This window comes from Bombina bombina, chromosome 1 (genome assembly GCF_027579735.1).
Source record: "Bombina bombina isolate aBomBom1 chromosome 1, aBomBom1.pri, whole genome shotgun sequence".
Lineage (NCBI taxonomy): Eukaryota > Metazoa > Chordata > Amphibia > Anura > Bombinatoridae > Bombina > Bombina bombina.
Genome location: NC_069499.1, coordinates 1,314,748,454 through 1,314,768,195, shown reverse-complemented (window position 1 = coordinate 1,314,768,195; position 19,742 = coordinate 1,314,748,454).

Below are 19,742 nucleotides of genomic sequence, written 5' to 3'. Positions count from 1 at the left end.
GCCCCTCCCCTTTTCTTTGGCTCTCTGCCCCCCCCTTCTCTTTGGCTCTCTGCCCCCCCTTCTCTTTGGCTCTCTGCCCCTCCCCTTTTCTTTGGCTCTCTGCCCCCCCCCTTCTCTTTGGCTCTCTGCCCCCCCCCCTTCTCTTTGGCTCTCTGCCCCCCCTTCTCTTTGGCTCTCTGCCCCCCCTTCTCTTTGGCTCTCTGCCCCCCCTTCTCTTTGGCTCTCTGCCCCCCCCCTTTCTTTTGGCTCTCTGCCCCCCCCTTCTCTTTGGCTCTCTGCCCCCCCCTTCTCTTTGGCTCTCTGCCCCACCCTTCTCTTTGGCTCTCTGCCCCCCTCCTTCTCTTTGGCTCTCTGCCCCCCCCCTTCTCTTTGGCTCTCTGCCCCCCCTTTCTCTTTGGCTCTCTGCCCCCCCCCCCCTCCTGCTCCCTCTCTGGCTCTGTCTTCGCGGGACCCCGCCCGGCCACGCCCCATCGCGGCAACACCCGCCCGGCCACGCCCCTCGCGACGCCCGGCCACGCCCCTCGCGACGCTCCCGTCGGCCACAAACAGCTGTGAGGTCTGGGGAGCGCGTTGCCGCTTCTCACGCAGCAGACCTCACAGCTGTTGAGTAGCTCGCGCTCCCTATCTCACAGCTGCTTGTATGCTTTGTACCTCGCGCTCCCAATCTGTCAGCTGTCGGCTATGCCGAGGTGCGCGAGAATAGAATCTAAGTGTTTGTCTGTACTGCGCATGACGGCTTCAGACAAACACTTGTCTTTTATAATATAGGATAGATCAGAGGCATAATAGGACTAGCTCACATTCATTTTATATTAAACTGTAATAACAACAATAATATTCATTAAAAGTCTAAATTAAGATTCCAAGCTTTAGAAAGAGTATACAGTTAAAATAAAAATATCCAATGTACTTCTATAATCACCTTTACCTTTGTTGAAAGTAAGCTACTTCCCATGAAAATATATTAAGGTAGGCTTATGAGGATGCAAGTGTCTTAAGCACTATGGTCTTATCACTAAGTTATACTAAGACAGACGGACATGTACAGAGTTGCCTAGGGGTTTGATTCTGAAATCTTAGGAAGAGGTTCTATACACTTTATACATTTTAGGAACAGGTTCTTAAGAAATGGTGAGAACACCCTGAATCTCACCACTGGAGCTGCACTTTGTTCTCACACTACTAGCCTGTCAAATACCCCTAATGAGTTTGGGTTGATTTATCTTTACTACCTCTGAGGTTGCTGGAAAGTTAAGAAGCTTTGTTATATAAGCGTTGCTTCTTAACTTGCTCTAAGCAATCACAGATGCCATTTGTACTTAATGCACATGCACCTTGTAGAGAGACTCTCTAGATAAGCTCTCATGGAAAGGAACTTATTTTAGACAAATATTATCAAGAGGAAAGGAGACATTTTACAAAAGCAAAATACTGGGGTTTTAGGTTATTTAAAATATTTTACTTAATATGAAATATTAAGTTTACAATTGGAATATAATTTAATGTGTAGTAAGAATTAATATTGAATTATTATGTTAATTTTCAATGTATGATAAAAAAAAAATAGTTTATTAAATAAAATTAAATAAAATATGCATTCCACGTCCATTATTATAACTGAAAGACAATACAGTAATTTAAAAATACTTTTCTTGTGAAACTTTAATTTATTGAACATTTGATTAGCTCATGTAGCTACTGTACCTATATAGGCCTAGATTTAAAGTGGATTTGAAAAATAAAAACACTTATTCTTGTGTTCACAAGTTTAAAGTACAAAGTTATTGTTCAAGTGAAAGCCTCAGGAGTGCTAACATCTGGAGGCCTGATAGCATGGCCACACTTAAAGGGACAGTCAAGTCAAAAAAAAATTTCATGATTTAAATAGGGCATGTAATTTTAAACAACTTTCCATTTTACTTTTATTACCAATTTTGCTTTGTTCTCTTGGTATTCTTAGTTGAAAGCTAAACCTAGGAGGTTCATATGCTCATTTCTTAGACCTTGAAGGACGCCTCTAATCTGAAAGCATTTTGACAGTTTTTCACCACTAGAGGGCATTAGTTCATGTGTTTCATATAGATAACATTGAGCTCAGGCACGTGAAGCTCCTAGCAGTCAGCACTAATTGGCTAAAAATGCAAGTCTGGCAAAATAACTGAAATAAGGGGGCAGTTTGCAGAGGCATAGATACAAAGTAATCACAGAGGTAAAAAGTATATTATTATAACTATGTTGGTTTTGAAAACTGGGGAATGGGTAATAAAGGGATTATATACCTTTTTAAACAACAAACATTTTGGTGTTTACTGTCCCTTTAATCCCTCTCCTCATAAACTTCTATAAGGCACTCTGCAAAACCCTTTTCTGGCTCTAGGTAGATTTATAGCTACGTATATATCTATTGTGCTATTTCTATATGGATATATATATCTCAAGAAAATGGACGGCACTCTAAGGCCCCTATTTAAGAAAGTCTGGCGGACCTGATCCGACAGTGCGGATCAGGTCCGCCAGACCTCGCTGAATACGGCAAGCAATATTCTCGCCGTATTCAGCATTGCACCAGCAGCTCACAAGAGCTGCTGGTGCAACGCCGCCCCCTGCAGACTCGCGGCCAATGGGCCGCCAGCAGGGGGGTGTCAATCAACCCGATCGTACTCAATCGGGTTGATTTCCGGAAATGTCTGTCCGCCTGCTCAGAGCAGGCGGACAGGTTATGGAGCAGCGGTCTTTGTGACCACTGCTTGATAACTGCTGTTTCTGGCGAGCTTGCAGGCTCGCCAGAAACACGGGGCATCAAGCTCTATTTGGAGCTTGATAGATAGGCCCCTAAGTCTGGATAGTGTAAACATCCTAAGAAATTGCGACCCCACAGCCATGAATAATAACAGACAGCAGTATAGTTCCCAGCAACTCAGGGAGTTAACCCCTGAGAAGCCTGGGTGACAGGCCCAAAGGGAAACTTGCAAAAATTATCAACGCATTACACAGAAAACCTTGCACTCCCTAGCAGGCACACAGTAATATTTAAATGAAAAAATGGGTCAGTTGCGTTTTTATCGCCAAATGGTTTAAGCCCAGGACAACGTCAAGGTCTCTCTTCTCCTGAGAACCTAGCCAAGAAGCCACACAATGCATGCTTTCAAACAAACAAACTGAGAGACCTTGAGTAAAGAACAAAACAATTTCAACAATTTCTTTTTTTTTTAAATAAAAAAGTGCTGTTAACATAGTTTTTAAGTGATATGGTATATGACAACATGTTTAACTGGAAAGGGCTCAAAGGTGTATATGTATGTGAGTATATATATATATATATATATATATATATATATATATATGTATGTATGTACATGTGTACATATGTATATGTACATACACATAGATTCACACACACACACACACACATATATATATATATATATATATATATATATTATATATTCACATACACATGCAATCTATCTATCTATCTATCTATCTATCTATCTATCTATCTATCTATCTATCTATCTATCTATCTATCATCTATCTATGAGCCCTTCCCAAATACCTCGTCATATCCCTTTAAAACACTTTTTAAACATTTAGTGGCACACTAATGAAAGCACAGGTCACGATACATAATATTTTTCATCGGCGCTAACATTAGAGAACGACTTTATATTGCAAGTCCATGGTAAAGCGTGTTTACTAGAGAAGGTTAGTGCAGCTGACATCGCTGTAGCGAAACTTATACTTTTAATGGAGATTGTGAACATGCTAACTTGCGTGCATATTACAAAATGCAATATTATTGTTTATATATTTTTAATGTGTCTTCATGTTTTTTAATAGAAATACCTGACATTCCTATGTTCTTCATTTTTATTTTTTTTAATATTTCTGTATATACTGTATCTAATATATATATTTATATATGTGTGTATATATATATATATATATATATAAATATTTGTTTCAAAATAAAAAGAACATTTTATTTTATGTGAAGAAGATATGAATGTAAACTATTCCTAACACCTTTGGGTTTAGCACAGTTGATCTAGCACAGTGTTGGATTAGCGCTCAACTAATGGGTCTTTTTTGTAGTGTGCCCCATAGAAATCTATAGGGAGAAGTTAGTGCGGTTGCAATATTCGAAGACCTGAAGATAGGGTGCCTTGGTCTTTTGCTAGCATGATAACTTTTTATTTTCAACTTTTAATACTCATGCTAAAGCGGCAGTGCCACATTTTTGCTTCAAGGGCAGTTAGCGCGCAAGTAAAACATTTTTAGTGTGCCTATTGTAATTTGGCCCTGGAAAGTAATTGGAAGTTTTTTTTAAATTGCATGCCCTATCTGAATCATGAAAGTTTAATTTTAACTAGACCGTCACTTTAATAGCTATTAGGTCATTCCTCATAATATTCCCTAGCTGACAGGTGCAAATGCTCATAGTACCTATCTGCTTATGAGCCAATTAGACTTTGTAGGAAGAACTTATAAGGCAATGAGCGGTACTTTGAAGTACATAACTTTTACTGATGTATTAGTTTCAATTGAAAGGGACATAATAACCATATACTAAATCACTTGAAAGTGATATAGTGTAACTGTGAAAGCTGACAAGAATTATCACCTTAATATCTCTATGTAAAAAGGAAGTTATTTGACTTCAGAATGTCTTTAGTTCACAATAGTAAGTGAATAAAAAAGAGCCTGGAGTTCAGGAACTCACTAGTAAACTTCCTTAAACTGAGTAGGGAAAAAACATGACTGTGCCTGCACATCCCAGATGCACGCTCTCTTGCAAGTCTCGGGATAAGCATCCTGATTGACTGCTTGAAGTCCCTTTACAATGTCATGTAGCTACTGAGGAAACTTTGAGGTAAAATAGCTTCCTTTTTTTACATACAGATGTTCATGTGATATTTTCATGTGAGCTTTTAACAGATATACTTCATCACTTCCATGTGCTTCAACATATGTTCCTTTAATCCCTTCACTACCGGGGCACTCAGAGAAGAACTTGCCCAAAATTCCAGAGATTTTTTGCATTTTTGCCATCACTCCATTTAAATAGAAAAAAGCCTTGTTTTTTAATTTACCTCTCAAAACTATATATATATATATATATATATATATATATATATATATATATATTTTTTTTTAACAAAGGTATTGATCAAAGCCCATTATGGTATATTTTATGCAACCATTGCGTCGCCGAATCGGATTATGTAAAAACAAATTTTTAACTTTTTCACAAAATTGGGTTTCTCGTTAAAATTATTTACATATTGCTTGTGCAACCATGTCACAAATGGTTGAAATAGCTGCTCTGGGATCCCCTTTGTTTAAAAATAGCAGATATGCATGGCTTTGCCATTGTCTTTTGGTAATTAGAAGGCTGCTAATTGCAGCTGCACACCACACGTCTGAAATTCCTGGCAGTGAAGGGGTTAATCAGGTAGTCTGTAAGGTTAATTTTAGCTTTAGTGTAGGGATTACCCTCCCACCTGACATATCTCCCCCCCCTGATCCCTACCTGATCCCTCTCAAACAGCTATCTTCCCTCCCTCACCCCAATACTGGTTACCACCATATTGGGTACTGGTAAGACAGTCTGCCAATATGAAGATTTAAGGCAATTTTTTTTTATTAAATATTTTTTTTCTACTTTCTGCAGTGTAGGATCCCCCCTTACCCTCCAACCTCCCTGATCCCTCCTAAACAGCTCTCTAACCCATCCTCTAACTAGTGTCTGCCATCTTAGGTACTGGCAGCTGTCTGCCAGTACATATGAAACACTTTTTTTCTATATTTTTTCAAGTTTTTTCTTATTTGTTATTAAAATTTTAATGTAGTGGTCTCCGCACCGTTTTTCCTCGGGCGATTGTTAGTTTTTTCTGTAGTGTAGCTTTATCCCTCCCTCTCCTTTTATTTATTTTTTTCTGAAGTAGGATACTCCTACTCCCTCCCCCTCTCCGCTGTTCCCGGGTTACCTCCCACACCTCTTGCCGGCTACAGCAGATGATTGTTACAGATGGTGACACACAGTGTCACTGTCTGTAACAATCTGGCATCTGTCTTCAAATGGAACCGGAGCACCGATCATGCTCTGGTTCCATATGAAGACAGATGCCTGGAGCTCCGGAAGAGCAGCCCTCAGCTGTAAATTAACAGCTGAGATTGCTGGAGCTTCCTGCAGCTTTGACGTATATATATGTTGTGTGGTACGATAAGCAAAGTACTGCAGAATGTATATATATGTCATAATTGGTTAAGGGGTTAAATGTAAACAACTATTACTTCACAATTTTCTGTCAAAAAAAGTTAAAGCACTGATCTTTTATATTTATGAGGTAATTGTTGGGAGCACAATGTCCCTTTTAAAGACCACTCTTCCAGCGTTATTTTAGTTCTTTTTCATAGGGACAGGGTCATGGACAGAGGCTCTCAAGCTTGCTAATTAAAGCTCTCATGAATTCGCATTTTTCTTGCATTACACACTCTGAAGGAATTGAATGGTGCATTGTTTACAGTGATGTTTTTTTTCAAAGAAGTTTATTTTGTGGATATAAAAAGTCTCTGCGGGTTGCATACATACACCTAGATTACTAGTTTTGTGCTAAACAGGGTGCGTAAAGACTGCAATAAAATTAGCGTTACCACACTTTTCATAGAGCTGCCATTACACCTCCTTGTGCTGTGCGTTATGGTGCGTTAAGCTCCATGCCGCACAAAAGCCAATGGCTGAGTTTACATGTTTGAGCACGCTTTCCCCCATAGACATCAATGGGGAGAGAGTGTTAGAAAAAAACACCTGCGATCGTAGAATGGCAAATCGCCATAATGCAACCCCATTGATGTCTATGGGGGAAATAAAGTTACATTTAAACCTAACACCCTAGTCCAAATACCCCTAGACCCCCGCTCCCCGACATTGCCAACACTAAATAAAGTTATTAACCCCTAATCTGCAGCTCCCCAACATCGCTGACACTAATAAAAGTTATTATTTTATTATTGTTATTATTCTTTATTTAGAAAGCACCAACAGATTCTGCAGCGCTGTCCATGAGTAGAAAAGATAAAAGGACAGTACAATATTAGACACCAGACAAAATTTAACAAACAAAATACAGAGGGAATTGGGGGCCCTGTTTCCATGGGAACTTTCAATCTAGATGGGTAGGAGGGTGAGAAACAGGAGGAGGGGACTGCAAAGGTGGGAATGATGTTAGTGTGGAGTTAGATGAGGGCAACTATTTGACAAGTGGAATTCTTTAGTTATTGATTTGGTGATAGGTTTCCCTTAACAAGAAGGTCTTTAGGGAGCGTTTAAAGGAGGAAAGGTTGGGGGAAAGTCTGACAGCACGTGGAAGTGCGTTCCAGAGGGTTGGTGCTGCGCGAGAGAAGTCCTGTAGTCTAGCATGGGAGGAGGTAATGGTAGAAGATGCAAGGGGTAGATCATTGTTGGATCTTAGGGGATGGGCTAGAGGAAGGAGAGAGAAAGGCCAGTTAGTAGGTTATTACAGTAATCTAGCCGGGAAATTACTAGGGAATGGATTAGCTATTTAGTAGTAATAACCCCTAACCTGCCATTCCCTGACATTGCCAACACTAATAAAAGTTATTAACCCCTAATCTGCCGCTCCCCGACATTGCTGACACTAATGAAAGTTATTAACCCCTAATCCGCTGCTCCCCTACATTGCCAACACTAATAAAAGTTGTTAACCCCTAATCTGCCGCTCCCTGACATCGCCGACACCTAAATAAAGTTATTAACCCATAAAACCGCCACCCCCCCACATCGTAACTAATAAAGTAAACCTATTAACCCCTACACCATCACCCCCTACATTGCAAAACACTAAATTAAACTATTAACCCCTAAACTAAATTTGCATTGCAAAACTACATTTTAAAAGGATTTTACCCTTTATTTATTTATTTTTATTTAATTTATTTAATTTTTTTATATATGCATGGTCCATTATTTCTTGTCACAACCCCACTAGAGGGCTGTGGTCTCTAAAAGAGGCATATATAGATTGATGTCATAAATTTTAGAGAGCAACTTACGGTGGCTTTCTCTAGCCTTCACTGAACATTTACAGGAAGTCAGTATCTTGCCCATGCACAGAAAAAGACAAAATGCAACTTAAGTTCTCAGCATGTCAGTCCCTTTATATCGCTACAGGCTGTGGCTACATTAATAATTTCTTAGTGCTCATTTTACAAGAAAACAAGTAAGTTGTTTTTGTTTTTTAACACAATCTGTTTTATTTTATCTTTACTTTATTTAACACATTTTTAAGTAAAGAAACCTTGTTTCATATTCCTTCAAGTGTAATAATCATATGTATGATCATATGTACACCTACGTATACAAATATAAACAATTTGTTGTTTCCATATTCCGCAAGAAATGTAGAAATATAATTTAATAAAGAGAAAGCTGCTTCCCATGGATAACTGTATGGAGGTCAAGGTGAGAGTTTTTGCAGTAGTCAAAGCCTATGGAGCTGGTTTAACAAGCTCTGTATCGCCTCAATGCCTCTGTTTCCACGCGAGCCATCAGGCTCGCTGGAAACAGGAGTTAAGAAGCAGTGGACTTACGATCACTGCTCCTTAACTTGTCTGCCAACTCTGAGGTGGTGGACAGCAATCCGCCTGATCGCATACGATCGGGTTTATTGACACCCCCTGCTAGCAGCCGATTGGCCAAAATCTGCAGGGGGCAGCATTGCACAAGCATTTTATAAGGAATGCTTATGTAATGATAAATGCCAATAGCGTATGCTGTCGGTCTTTATCGATGTCTGTGGACATGATCGCTACAGCCTGAAGGCACTCCGGAAACAAGGGGCATCAAGCTCCATACAGAGCTTGATAAATCGGCCCCTTTGTCTCTTTAAGGTGGGAACTAGGTAATTGAGAATACAATTATTATTATTTTTTGCTTCTAAGATAATGGTCTTGTGTTTACTAGTAGCTTTTGGATGTTAGAGGGTTTGGAATCATAAAAAAGGTAAATATTTTGAGCTAGATTGTGAAAGAAGCAATGGCATCTATTTATCAAGCCGTCAACCACAAATACGCTGGAATTCCGCAGCGTATTTGTGGCAAGCCTGATTCGCCTTAGTTATCAAATCCCTACAGACCCACAAAAGTAGAATTTTGTGACCTAACATACGATCTGCCGGACTCAGTCCGACACAGATCGATGCTTACGTCACTACAGATGTTCCGAATGCAAGTTCGGCACAATCTGACTACTTTTGCTAGTTATCAAAAGTCTACCAGGTATGCTCGGCACTATTCCGGCCCAGAGTACCTGGTTTTCAATCCGCCGCCCTGGAGGTGGCGGATGCCATAGGAATCAATGGGGGTCTGAAAGCAGCAAAAGCTCATGTTCGCTGCTTCCCGATATCCCATTTATTCCTATGGTAATGTATACACCTAACACCCTAACATGTACCCCGAGTCTAATCACCGCTAATCTGCCCCCCCTACACCGCCGCCACCTACATTATACTTATTAACCCCTAAACTGCCGCTCCTTGAGCCCACCGCCACTCTAATAAACTTATTAACCCCTAAACCGCCGCTCACAGACCCCACCGCAACTAAATAAAGTGTTTAACCCCTAAACCGCCGCTCCCGGAGCCCACCGCCACCTACATTATACTTATTAACCACTAATCTGCCCCCCTACCCCGCCGCCACCTACATTATACTTATTAACCCCTAATCTGCCGCCCCCAACTTCGCCACCACTATTTTAAATGTATTAACCCCTAAACCTAAGTCTAACCCTAACCCTAACACCCCCTAACTTAAATATCATTTAAATAAATATAAATAAATATTGCTAGCATTAAATAAATTATTCCTATTTAAAACTAAATACTTACCTATAAAATAAACCCTAAGCTAGCTACAAAATAACTAATAGTTACATTGTAGCTAGCTTAGGGTTTATTTTTATTTTACAGGCAACTTTGTATTTATTTTAACTAGGTAGAATAGTTATTAAATAGTTATTAACTATTTAATAACTTCCTAGTTAAAATAAATACTAAAGTACCTGTAAAATAAAACCTAACCTAAGTTACAATTAAACCTAACACTACACTATAATTAAATTAATTCCCTAAATTAACTACGATTAAATAAAATTAAATAAAATTATCTAAAGTACAAAAAACAAACACTAAATTACAGAAAATAATAAAATAATTACAAGATTTTTAAACTAATTACACCTAATCTAATCCCCCTAACAAAATTAAAAAGCCCCCCCCCAATAAAAAAGCCCTACCCTACACTAAATTACAAATAGCCCTTAAAAGGGCCTTTTGCGGGGCATTGCCCCAAAGTAATCAGCTCTTTTACCAGTAAACAAAAATTACAACCCCCCCAACATTAAAACCCACCACCCACACAACCAACCCTACTCTAAAATCCACCCAATACCCCCTTGAAAAAACCTAACACTAACCCCTTGAAGATCACCCTACCTTGAGACGTCTTCACCCAACCTGGCCAAAGTCCTCAACGAAGCCAGGTGAAGTGGTCCTCCAGGCGGGCAGAAGTCTTCATCCAAGCCGGGCAGAAGAGGTCCTCCAGACGGGCAGAAGTCTTCATCCAGGCGGCATTTTCCATCTTCATCCATCCAGCGTGGAGCGGGTCCATCTTCAAGACATCCGATGCGAAGCATCCTCTTCATCCGGAGTCTTCTTCGACAATGACGGGTCCTTTAAGTGACGTCATCCAAGATGGCATCCCTTCAATACCGATTGGCTGATAGAATTCTATCAGCCAATCGGAATTAAGGTAGGAAAAATCCTATTGGTTGATGCAATCAGCCAATAGGATTGAACTTCAATCCTATTAGCTGTTCCAATCAGCAAATAGAATGCAAGCTCAATCCTATTGGCTGATTACATCAGCCAATAGGATTGAAGTTTTAGGGGGATTAGATTAGGTATAATTAATTTAAAAAATCTTGTAATTTGTTTATTATTTTCTGTAATTTAGTGGGGGGTTTTGTACTTATTTATTTAATTTTATTTAATTGTAGTTAATTTAGGGAATTAATTTAATTATAGTGTAGTGTTAGGTGTAATTGTAACTTAGGTTAGGTTTTATTTTACAGGTATATTTGTATTTATTTTATCTAGGTAGTTATTAAATAGTTAATAACTATTTAATAACTATTGTACCTAGTTAAAATAAATACAAACTTTCCTGTAAATTAAAAATAAACCCTAAGATGCTACAACTAACTATTAGTTATATTGTAGCTATCTTAGGGTTTATTTTATAGGTAAGTATTTAGTTTTAAATATAAATAATTTATTTAATGCTAGGAATATTTATTTATATTTATTTAAATTATATTTAAGTTAGGGGGTGTTAGGGTTAGACTTAGGTTTAGGGTTTAATAAATGTAATGTAGTGGCGGCAGTGTAGGGGGGCAGATTAGGGGTTAATAAATTTAATATAGTGGCGGCAGTGTAGGTGGGGCAGATTAGGGGTTAATAAATATAATGTAGGTGGCGGCGGTGTGGGGGGGCAGATTAGGGGTTAATAAGTATAATGTAGGTGGCGGTGGGCTCCGGGTGCGGCGGTTTAGGTATTAAACACTTTATTTAGTTGCGGTAGGCTCCGGGAGCAGCGGTTTAGGGGGTAAACAGTATAGTATAGTGTGGGTGTTTAGTGACAGGGTACCAAGAAAGCTGTAAAAAAGCCAAAGAGCAGTGAGATCGGTGACTGTTAGTTACGCTGCTCATCGCACCATACTTGGTGCGCAGCTTTTTGACAGCTTTTTTGATAATTTTGGAGAACATATTCAGGTCCGCGGCAGTGATGTTAGGCGATCTTAGGCGAGCGCATTGGTGCCGTCGAATGCACGTAAGTTGACAGCTTGATAAATAGATGCCAAAATCTTAACGTGCGCCTGTAAAGGGGAAAATTAGCATCTTTACGGGCGCACGTTAAATAACCAGCCATTACAAGTGGCTGGTAATTGCCTAATGAGATCCCTGGTTAATTAAAAATGTTGCCCCAATTGCCCCAAAATAAAGAGGACATTTATTTAAAATGAATTAAAAATATGAGCATCTTTATTTATTTTTATTTTTTCTAAAACAGCACAAAGCAGTTTTAAGGGGTTAAAGCGAGTGGATGTGGGGTGTTTGAAAAAAAAAAAACAGCACTGAAAGTGCCTTTACATTGTGGTGAATGTCGGACTGTGTTTTTACTGTAAATATATATGTTAATGATTATATACATATATATTTATGTGTTAATATGTGTATATACACATATTAACACAAGTATATATGTATGTATTCATATACATATACATTTTTTTTTTACTGCACGATTTGCCCACTGCACTTGGTGTATTGCCATGTCTGTCGGCATGAGAACAAGGATCCCATTGGAGCCTATGGAAACATGCTCTCATGAGCTCAAGGCTTCCAGGCAATGCGAATACCAGCGCACATTTACATGCATGATTGAAGTGCAAACATCTCGCTTGTGAAATCGGAATATTGTGCTCCACTCATAATCTAGGCCTTTGTGGGTAATGGAAGAAGTCTAATAGTAGGGAGGTCTTTTGAATGGATCTTGAGTATGTAAATTGCCATAGGATTAGTGACATTAGGATTAATGACTTTTGGTGTGGTCATGGCAAGAGAGTTTTTTGTAACTGGGGCATTTGGTTAGTGTTCATTGCAATAGTGTGTGGGGGGCACAGTTAGGATTTAAATAGTTCTGAGCATACACATTTAGGATTAATTGGATTGACCCATAGTTAGGGTTTATGAAGTTTGTGGGGGCAGCAGTTAGACTTGGTAGCTTATTTATACAAGAAAGTGAAACTGTTATCTATAAAATATGGTTACAAGTATTACAAAAAACAGGTTAATCTTTGAGTCCAGCCATAAGACTTCACTTTTATTTATTGGCTTGCAAATAAAGAGCTGTTATAAAATATTAGTGATTTGCTTATGCTCTTGGCACAGAAATGGAGCCAGTATAAATAATAGCTGTTATGACTCTTTGTTTGCTTTAAACAGGCTCAAGTTCAGCACAATGATTGTATATTTATTAGATGACTCATTTGTATATCTCACTTAATAAAAGTTTGGATTTATGAAACCTGTAAAAATGGTGTCTTTTAATTCATATTTCGTCAACTGTTACATAGTTTCATAGTTTATAAATGTAGTTAAATCCTAAAATATATAGCTTTAACCCTTTAAACGCTCTGAGGCAGATTTATCATGTGTCTGGCAGGCATGATCCGCTGCAGTGATCATGTCCGGCAAACATTGATAAATGCCGACAGCATACGCTGTCAGCATTTATCATTGCACAAGCAGTTCTGGTGAACTGCTTGTGCAATGCTGCCCCCTGCAGATTCACGGACAATCAAATGAGATCGGACGGATTGATGTCTGTCGCCTCAGAGGAGGCGTACGAGTTAAGGAGCAGCGGTCTTAAACCGCTGCTTCTTAATGCCTGTTTCCGGCGAGCCTGAAGGCCAGCGTGGAAACATGGGTATACAGCCCCATTCGGGCCATGATAAATTGGCCTTCTGTCTTAAGTGCAGATGATAACCACCTGTTATCATCTGCAGTTTGCATTCTGAGCTATTTGCAGCCCCCCCATAAACTTGCTGCAGGATGCAATAAGAAAGCTTAAGGAAGATGGATGGAGGGGTAATATTTGTTATTATGACCCAATGTTTGAAAGTTTAATGGAGCTGGATGGAGGGGTAAATATTTATGACCCAATGTTTGAAAAGCAATAACCTGCTCTTATCCATTTTGGGTATATAAAATTTAAGTGCAAAACATAAAAAATATAAATGTTTTAACATATACAATAGGTTATCAAAAAGGCCTAGAGACCCCAATGACCCTTATAAAGCCAATACACCCCTCATTAAAATAAAGCCCATATATAAGTTTTAATCTTAAAGGGATTTTAAAGTCAAAATTAAACTTGCATGATTCAGATAGAGCATGGGAGTTTAAGACATTTTTAAATTCACTTCTATTTTCAAATGTGCTTCGTTCTCTTGGTATTCCTTGTTGAAAAAGAATATCATATCCTACACTAGTGGGAGCTAGCTTCTGATTGGGGCATGCACACATTTGTTTCTTGTGATTGGCTAACTAGATGTGGTCATGTAGCTGCTAGTAGTGCAATGCTTACTGTTATGGTTGCGCATGCGTGCAACATCCATTCAGCTCTCCATTACAATGACTGTGCACCTTTGTTCCGGCATTGCAATTCACTCCTTGTATAGTGAGCAGCTGCAATATGGTAGCAAGATCATAAAACTTTAACGAGCCACATTGTTATTAAAAAGAAGGCAAACACAGATAAGTGCATAATGATTTATTTGATACATGCAGCACTCTTCATATGTGTTCGTTACTATCACAGCACTGATTTCACACATCATTTTTGCCCATTCCTTTCTATAATTTTCTCTTTAACTAAAATCACATACTTTATATTTTATATATATATTTATTTTATCTGGGAGAGCAACCAGATAGAGCTTGTGTGACACCTTCTTATAAGCATTAGAGCGTATTGCATCAAGCCAGAGTAAATTACTTAGAAGTTACATAACACAACCTTTTGAAATGTATACAGTTAAAACAAACACCATTGCTTTGTTTATGTAGGTATTGTGCGGCCCATGTGAGTTGCACATTTATGGAAAATGGTCCGCAACTCAAATGAGTTTGAAACCCTTCAAATAGAGGTGCATAGGAGCCCCTATGTACACATCTAAGTTATATAAATATACTGAGGCCCTAATTTATATGAGGATACATTGCTAGGTCTGCTGGAAAAAAACAAAATATAATATGTATGGGGTTCTCACTGAAAAATATTCTAAAGTATGACTTAAAAGTAAGCAATATCTAAAAACTCCAAAACAGCTCAGCACAGGGGAAATTGGCTCAGTGGGGAAGGGATTAATGATATATTTAGGTTTTACACATTCTTCAGGAATTCAGTCTTCCTTTTTTTGTCCAACAAGCTTTATTAAAGTCTAAAGATACATAATATCATATGATATGCAACAAAGATGTCAAAATAATATGTAATTGCAGATAAGCATTAGGGTTAGTAAAACATTTGGGTATCAGCACCCAAAGTCCTTGAATATCTATCAAGAAAATGCTATATCACAATACTGTATATAACTGAAACAAAAGTCGATTTCCACGATACCAATTTTCCTATTACAAACTTGTTGAACTAAAACTTTTTTTCTTTATTTTCAAACACAATTAATGCACACAAATAATGTTTGCATTAAGAAAAAAAAACTTTGAGGTAGATTCTAAAGTCACAAGCCGATCATATATAGTCTAATATCTTTAATATTACAACCTGTATAATATGGGGTAGATTTACTAAAGGTCAAGCGTACATGATTCGTTGTAGCGAATCATGCCCGCTCAACCTCGCTAAATACCGACAGCATACGCTGAAAGTTGGGGCTCCCAAACAGCATCCACTGCTTCTTAATAAATTAACCCCTATGAGTCTACAAGAATATCCTTATCTAGATGCTACATAGGTTATGTGTCTAATACTTGGGATTTTTTGAGCATAGACAGGGAGGGGAACATTTTTTTTATGTATGTTCATATATACTTGTAACTTGTTAATTCATAGAGGGAAGGTCTATAAGGCAGAAAGTAGATGAAGGACCTTATGGTTTACACAGAATATCCTCGGTCTGTTCGTCTGCTAGTTGGTTATCTAATCCTTACTCTGCAGGGCCGGACTGGGAATAAAAAGCAGCCCTGGAAAAATATGAAGACCAGCCCTATTTTCCATTGAGTAGGTAGAATGCACATGCTCCATTTTTCTCAAAGGGGATTACAGGGATACTCCTTCCCCAGAATTAAATTGTATTAATTTGTATTAAATAAAAATGCCAGATTGATTTTATAAAGGCACCCTACAACACAATTTCATCCATTAATCCCCCTTTAAATTGTAGAGTTCCAGGCCCAACTGCTGCAGCCCACCGGGAAATGTCCTGGTATCCTGGTAGACCAATCCGGCCCTGTTACTCTGCCATCAGTCTTTCTACAGTCCAGGTTCTTCGAGGATTTGATCATGTAAATTCTTCACAAAACTAACTATTCAATTTCTTCATAGATGATCTACTTCATAGACTTTACCTTCCAATTTTCAAGGGACTTAACTTTTTCAGTCCTTCATTAACCTGTCTTCAAGTCATTTATTGACAATTAGTTTTTCATGGAATTTTCTTTCTTGTTATTTTTTTCATGAGTCTATCCTATCCAGTTGATAGAGCCATAATAAATCATCATTTTCTGTAGTTGGTTAATAGATGTCATTTTCTAAATAAGTTGAAGAAAAATAAATAGCGCTGATGCAATCGTATAGCAGCCAACCTACAGTGGAATCCTGGGATTAACAACTGTCTGGTGTGTCTTTGCTTCGATTGAGAGAATAATCAAACCAAATGCCAACATTAATAATGCTGCTCACATCAACGGCTGTCAGAGATGAGGAGCTACGCACAAGAGCACTTGGCATAAAAAAAAAGGATTATTGATTGAAATAAACTGAAGTGTGAGTTTCAGCATCCAGGTTCAATACATATTATAAAGCTTCATATTCAGTAACAAAGCCTCTACGGGCAGCCAAATTCAGTCAGGTACTTACACAAAATGTCAAATCGTGATCTTCACTTGATGAACACTTGTCTGTCTGATTTCTTTCATTTAGTATACGACTTAAGGGAATCATGGCAGCAAATGAAAAAAGATCTAAAACCTGTTCTTTTATATGTATCTGTACATCTGTAATTATTTGTTGGTGCTAAACAAAGAAAAAAGGAAATGGCATGTATAATTAATTAAACAGGGGATTTAGTTCAGGGAAGAATAATAACATTGTGCTACTTAAAGGAACAGTCTAATGCATGAATTACATGTTCTAATCTATTGAATAATGCAGCTCTTGCATTAGTTAGCCTAGGTAGCTATGGGGTCAACCACAATCCTTTAAATCATTTATTTGAAAACATTCCCATAGACTCCTCATTTCCTGAGTGTAGGACACAAACAGAGAGCAAATCAAAATAAGCAGTTGCATGACCCTGCCTATCACCATCTGAGTGTTGCCCTGGAGCTGCAAGGTTTGCAGCATCTGAGTAGAACATAACTTATATACTTAAACCTTTCGTGGGAAAATGGGGCATAGGGCCCCATTTATTTAACTGTGGATGTAGCTTTGGGGGCCTTAATTATTCAGGCTTGCTTGCTGACATTAAACACTAAGGGGCTGATTTATCAAGCTCCGTATGGAGCTGTATGCAGCTGTTTTCGTGCGGTTCTTCATGCTCGCCGGAAGCAGAAGTTAAGAAGCAGCAGTCTTAAGAACGCTGCTCCTTAACTCGTCCGCCACCTCTAAGGCGGCGGACAGAAATCCGCATGAACGCATAAGATCAGGTTGATTGACACCCCCTGCTATCGGCCAATTGGCCGCGAATGTGCAGGGTGCGGCATTGCACAAGCATTTCTATGCTGTTAGCATTTATAGATGTGTGGCGGATCATGTCTGCTCGCACATTGATAATTTGGCCCCTAAGAGCCAGATTACAAGTGAAGTGCTAAATATCATTTTCATGAAATAGATATTTGTGCTCCACTGTGTAATACTAGCGCACGCTAATGTGCGCTGGTATTTACAAGTTGTCATCAATGTGAACGCGTGTTCGCGTTCACATTGCTGGGAAGCATTGCACTCCTGAGAGTGCACTTCCATAAGCTCCTATAGGAACCTTGTTCTAATGCCATCTAATGTTCCCATAGACCGCAAAGTAAAGGCACTTTTCAGTGCCTTTTTTTTTCTAACACCCCACTCCTGCCAACTTTAGCCCCAAAATACTTCCTAGTGCAGTTCTCTCTATTTTTTAATAAATACACTACACTGTATTTTGAGGGCATTTGGGGCAAAATTAACCAGAGGTCTGACCATTATTGTATCTATTGTATGACATAGAGGGCTGCAATTCCCTGGGAAGTTACTTCTTGCCGCCTCTCTAGCATTTATAAGTTTAAAAACATTATACAATTCCCATTATTAAAATATACTGTAGTTTCATTTGATGAACTGGGAAATCGGCAAGTCAGAGAAATATTTTATTCTCTTTCTTTTTTTTTTAATATACAATTAATTATGCACATTCTGCAATTGTTCTTTAAATAGTTTTGCTGTTGCAGTTTGTTCAGAAGAGTTCAACCTAATTGGTATTAAAATAGAAACAAATCAGCATTGTAGATAGGATTTTATGATGCCTGACGCAAATCTTTCACTTTTTAAGACATGTTGGGAAAGTTGCAATAAAAATAAATCGAATCTTCAAATATAGCATAAACCATTTTTATGAATTGTTGAAAATGGCAGACTTGCACCTCAATAAAACATAGCCAGTAAACATTTTTAGAATCACTTTTTTTTAATTTCAGGAAGACTTGAATCCACAGCACACCATTAATAAAGTCTTTACAGAAAAATACAGCACAGATAATCACTAAAACCCAGAATGCACATGGACAGTTATTACACGTTATATACCGGCAGTAAAACAACACAAAAATCCCTTCACTTCATATCCCTACATTTATTTTCTGCTTAAATATTGTGTGTTTATTGATTTCAGTATTCCAGCAATGTGTCAGAAAGTACATAAGGTTTTTGTTGGGTATTAAATCTTCAAGAAAGCCAAAGCAATATCATATAATGCTTAGGGAGGTAATAAAGCAGTAGTCTCTCTAACATTAATTATGAGAATTTTATATGTTTATGATTTCCTATCAAATATATTGTTTCTTTCTAAATGATTTTTTTTAATTGTATCTGTGGTTTTGTTCAGGAGATACAAGCTGTTGAAATATTAAAGGTTTGGGAGTAGGAAATGAGTATCTCTCCTCGGTCTACTGCTATTTTACTGGCCATTGGTGGTTACAGCTCCAGGCTATTCAAAAGATAACCTTGTGAAATGCCAAATATCCAGACTACCCTTTCTAATTCTTACATCAGATTGAATTATGGTACTCGGTGCTCTACTAACAACAATCACTAACTGCAATAATTTTGAATGGTCTTATAATCGGTGCCTAAAATAACTGTATAGGGTCCATTTCTCTTACATCTTCTTCAACTTAATGATGAAATACTATAACTGCATTTTATTAAGCAGACATTGACCGTCTACTGTGCATCTTTCTACGTTCATTTCTCTTTTTACAGCTAATAAAATTTGCAAAAGACTATAATTGCCATAAATCTTTGAATAATAGTATCAAACATATAAATCTAAAATGAAAGATTTTCTAACTAGAGGTCATTTATTTTAATCCTAATGTAGATTTACTAAAACTTTATTAATTTAACCCCTTAACGACTGCTGGCGTACCCTGCATGTTTACATACCCCCAAACATCTGCCAGACACAGCGCAGGAGATGCCCTATATCTGCATACCTCCGGAATTGTTACATGCAGTACTATCACAGCTTTTCTGCTGTCAGAGCAGCTGCTCTAGTTAAACCCTTAAACAAATGTACAGGGTACGTTGGTCATTAAGGTGTTAAAAGACACAAGCACAATAAAGTTTTCATGAATTCTGCACCTGGGCAGAGACGTGAAAAATCC